Consider the following 5,299-nt stretch of genomic DNA (forward strand, 5'->3'; position numbering starts at 1 on the left):
GGATCCTTGAGGTAATATATTAGGCAGTTAGACAGATATGAGCAGAGCAAGGACAATGGGCCAACTGGCACTACCAGATGTAATTAAGTCTTTCCATTTCTACCTATGTGAGACAAGGGGACTCCCCAGAAGCAAGAGGGAGCGAGGCTGCAGATGAAGCAGCCCGGGAGGCTGCCCTAAAACCAGTGGGGCCTCTACAGATTCTAGTGACTCTTCCAGACCCTGACCCATCCACCTCACCAGCTTACATGGAAACCCAATAAATCCATAACCAATCTTTACTCAAGTTCTTACAGGCTTCACAGTGTACCCAGAAAGCAGTCCAGAAGCATCTCTGATCCGGTCCATCCTTCCACCCTGTTGACTCTGACTGACTCCTACCTGGAAAGGACCACCTCCACAGCAGTCAAGGTCAACGGGATCCCGACGTGGCTTCTTCACACCCAGCTTAAGATATCAAGCTTATAGTCCTCATGGGTCAATACAACTCCCTTGCCAACAATGACCCAAAAGAGTCAATGATTTGACTCATGTACATAAAACCAGTGGGGAATGTTGGAGAGTGGGAATTTTTGAGCATTCCAGAGAGGCCATGGACTATGCCCCAGATAGAGATGTCACTGCTGACACTAGGCCAGGCCTTGAGATAGGGACTCATGGCCCCTTCCCAGCACATAGGCCTTCTTTCACAGAACACTGTCGGCTTTCTGAAGAACAGGATGACCTTGTGAATAACATGGTCGTCATTGGCATGATCCTGACGTTGCTTGGGAAAAACTGTTTTGTCTTGGGTTACTTGTTCTGCAAAAACCGGATGTGGTTAATGGGCTTAAAAGCAGTCCTACACAAAGGGTCGCTGCTGCTCTCTGGTCTCCCTGCGTGGAGAATGGCAGAGCAGTCGCCGGGTCGCCTGGCCACCCGGCTAATAAAGGCTCCCTAAATTTTAATTTGGTCTGGGCTCCAGTGGTCATTCACTCGCATCCGCTCCACAACATTTTCTCTGCTTTCATTTCTGATTTTACTTGGGTCCTTGATGAGGCTGGCTAAATGTTCATCATTTTTTTTTTTTTTATCCTTTCAAAGAACCAGATCTTGCTTTCATTGTTTGTTTTTTTTTTTGTATTTTTTTAGTTTCTATGTCATTTCTTATGCTCTTAAATTAGTTAATTTTAACTAAGTTATTAAATATCTAGATACTTACAAATACAGTAGGTACTCAGGTTATATCGGAGATCTATTCCTACGGTGCGATGTAATGCAATTTTCTTCATAAGTCGGAACCCACCTACATAAGCACCTACATCACTCACCTGGAGAACATACACAGCAGTAATGAAGTGAAACAGAAAAAAAAATTTAAAAGAAAGATAACAATTCCTGACCTTTAGTTGTGGTAAATATAGTAAATAATAAAAAACATAAAGCACATATGTACATACATTGAAATAGCGGAACTATTCTTTTTATAAATAAATGGGAGATGGTGACATAACCACGAAATGTTGTACGTCGAGTCCAATGTAACCCAAGGACTGTCTATAATATGAAATACTAAAACATTGATAGCTAGACAAGTCTTAGGTCTGTCTGCTTTTGTCTTTTTATTGCCTAAAGTCTATAAAGTGGATTTGGAGCAGTTAATGTAATGTCATGTGCTTTGTAGAAGGTGTTTCTTGAAAATGAGAGTATTTTTTAAATGGTTCATAAACGCCAATCTAAAGAATGCTGGTAATTTATTTTTTGATTATCATTGGCAATTGAGGTTTCTAAGAATTAAAAGTTCAAGTTAAGTTGGAAGAAATTAAATAGTTGTGATAATAGAATACATGAGGTATGGAGATTCATTTCTGAGGGAAAAGGGACAAAGTAGGTTGTACTAAGGACAATTATTTCTGAACTAGAGGCCTGGTGCATGGATTCGTGCACCGGTGGGGTCCCTCAGCCTGGCCTGAGCCCTCTCACAATCCAGGACTCCTTGGGAGATGTCAGAGGCCCAATGCATGGCTTTGGCCTGATCCCCACAGGCCAGGCTGAGGGACCCCACTGGTGCATGAATCCATGCACTGGGCCTCAAATATGCTTATAAGATCTTTGCTTAGTATCATCCTACCCCTTCTCCCCCCTAACCTCTGAGATTCATCAGTCTCTTCCATGTTTCCATGCCTGTGTGTTTAGTGTCTGCCCCCTGGTGGTCAGTGCACATCATAGCTATTGGTCGAACTGTCGAACACTTAGCATATTAGCCTTTTTTATATATAGTCTAGAAGCCTGGTGAACGAAATTCGTGCACGGGGGGGGGGGGGGTGTCCCTCAACCGAGCCGGCACCCTCTCCAAAATGAGACCCCACAAGGGATGTCTGACTGCTGGTTAAACCAGCAGTCGGACATCCCTCTCACAATCCAGGACTGCTGGCTCCCAACCGCTTGCCTGCCTGCCTGATTGCCCCTAACCGCTTCTGCCTGCCAGCCTGATCACCCCCTGACCACTCCCCTGCCAGCCAGATCGACGAATAACTGATCCCCTGCCGGCCCGATTGCCCCCAACAGCCCTCCCCTGCCAGCCTGGTCACCCCTAACTGCCCTCTCCTGCAGGCCTGGTTGCCCCCAACTGCCCTCCCCTACTGGCCATCTTGTGGCAGCCATCTCGTGACAACATGGGGGTGGCCATCTTGTGACCAATGGGGGCAACCATCTTGTGCAAGGGTATGACGGTCAATTTGCATATTACCTCTTTATTATATAGGATGGTAAGAAGATCTGTGAAAGTTGTAGAAAAGTTTGTAAAATGATGTGAAAGTAAAAAAAGTTTGTAAAGGTTTTAAGTTATTAAAATTTTTTACGTTTTCTTCCGTAAAAATTAGTAATTTGAATTAAATATGGTCTTTATGTATATTGTATTTAGGTGATATCTGTTTTTCTGTGTATTATGTATGGGAATTTTCAGGCTCTGGATGGAATTACCAGGATATAATCTTTTATTGGCCTAAAAAGATTAAATATACAAATTAAGAAAACCCTATATTCTGGACAAAATATTTAATATCAAAACTGTTTTTACATTTGAATAATGTCTTTTAGAGATATTACCATAAAATATGTGATTGTTTTACCTAGATTTGCAAAGAGTTTATGGTATAATACATTTTTTAATTTCTTTATTGATTAAGGTATTACATATGTGTCCTCGTCCCTCCATAAACACCCAACCACCACCCCCCCACTCATGCCCTCACCACCCTGGTGTCCATGTCCATTGGTTAGGGATATATACATGCATATAAGTCCTTTGGTTAATCTCTCCCACTTACCCCCACCCTCCCCTACCTTCCCTCTGAGGTTTGACAGTCTGATTGATGCTTTACTGTCTCTGGATCTGTCCCTGTTCATCACTTTATGTTGTTCATTATATTCCATAAATGAGTGAGATCATGTGGTATTTATCTTTCTCTGACTAGCTTATTTCACTTAGCATAATGCTCTCCAGTTCCAAGCATGCTGTTGCAAATGGTAAGAATTCCTTCTTTTTTTAACATAGCATAGTATTCCATTGTGTAGATGTACCACAGTTTTTTAATCCACTCATTTGCTGATGGGCACTTAGGCTGTTTCCAAATATTAGCTATGATGAATTGTGCTGCTATGAACATAGGGGTGCATATATCCTTTCTGATTGGTGTTTATAGCTTCTTAGGCTATATTCCTATAATTGGGATCGCAGGGTCAAATGGGAGTTCCATTTTTAGTTTTTTGAGGAAAGTCAATACTGTTCTCCAGTGTGGCTGCACCAGTTTGCATTCCCACCAGCAGTGCAAAAGAGTTCCTTTTTCTCTGCATCCTGGTCAACACTTGTCGTTTGTTGGTTTATCGATGATAGCCATTCTGACAGGTGTGAGATGATACTGCATTGCCATTTTGATTTGCATCTGTCAGTTAATTAGTGACTTTCAGCATGTTTTCATATGTCTCTTGGCCTTTCTTCTGTCTTCTTTCAAAATATATCTATTAAGGTCCACTGCCCATTTTTTTTCCCATTTTTTTATTAGATTATTTATCTTCCTTTTGTTAAGTTGTATGAGTTCCCTGTAAATGTTGGAGATTAAACTCTTATCAGTGATAACATTGGCAAAAATGTTCTCCCATGCAGTGGGCTTTCTTGTTGTTTTGTTGATGGTTTCCTTTGCTGTGCAAAAGCTTTTTATTTTAATGTAGTCACATTTGTTTATTTTCTCTTTAGTTTCCATTGCCCTAGGAGCAGTATCAGTGAAGAAACTGCTTTGGCATATGTCTGAGATTTCGCTGCCTGCGGATTCCTCTAGTATTTTGTATGGTTTCCCATCTTATGTTTAAGACCTTGATCCAATTTGAGTTTATTTTTGTGTATGGTGTAAGTTGGTGGTCTAGTTTCATTTTTTTGCATGTATCTGTCCAATTTTCCCCACACCATTAGTTGAAGAGATTTTCTTGACTCCATTGTATGTTCATGCCTCCTTTGTCAAATATTAATTGGGCATAGTTGTTTGGGTTGATTTATGAGTTCTCTATTCTATTCCATTGATCTATATGTCTGTTCTTGTGCCAGTACCAGGCTGTTTTAAGAACAGTGGCTTTGTAATACAGCTTGAAATCTGGTATTGAAATCCCACCTACTTTTTTCTTCTTTCTCAGGATTGCTGCAGCTATTCAGGGTCTTTTTTTTTTTTATGCCAGATGGATTTTTATAAAGTTTGTTCAAGGTTTGTGAAATATGCCATTGGTATTTTAATGGAGATTGCATTGAATCTATAGATTGCTTGGGTAGTATGGTTATTTTGATAATGTTGATTCTACCAATCCATGAACACCATATGTTCTTCCATCTGTTTATGTCTTCCTCTATCTCTTTTTTCAGTGTCCTGTAGTTTTTCGTATATAGGTCTTTTACCTCCTTAGTTAAGTTTATTCCTAGGTACCTTAATTTTTTTGATGCTATGCTAATGGAATTGCTTTTTTAGTCTCCCTTTCTGTAAGTTCACTATTGGTGTATAGAAATGCCATAGATTTTGTGGCATTAATTTTGTATCCTGCTACATTGCCAAATTCATTTATTAAGTCTAATAATTTTTTGATGGAGTCGTTAGGGCTTTCTATGTACAATATCATGTCATCTGCGAATAAGGACAGTTTTACTTCTTCTTTTTCAATTTGGATGCCTTTTATTTCTTCTACTTATCTTATCACAATTGCTAGTACTTCCAGTACTGTGTCGAACAGGAGTGGTGAAAGTGGGCATCCCTGTCTTGATCCTGTTCTTAGTGGAAAT

The sequence above is a fragment of the Eptesicus fuscus genome, chromosome 8 (genome assembly GCF_027574615.1).
Source record: "Eptesicus fuscus isolate TK198812 chromosome 8, DD_ASM_mEF_20220401, whole genome shotgun sequence".
In the NCBI taxonomy this organism is placed as follows: Eukaryota; Metazoa; Chordata; class Mammalia; order Chiroptera; family Vespertilionidae; genus Eptesicus; species Eptesicus fuscus.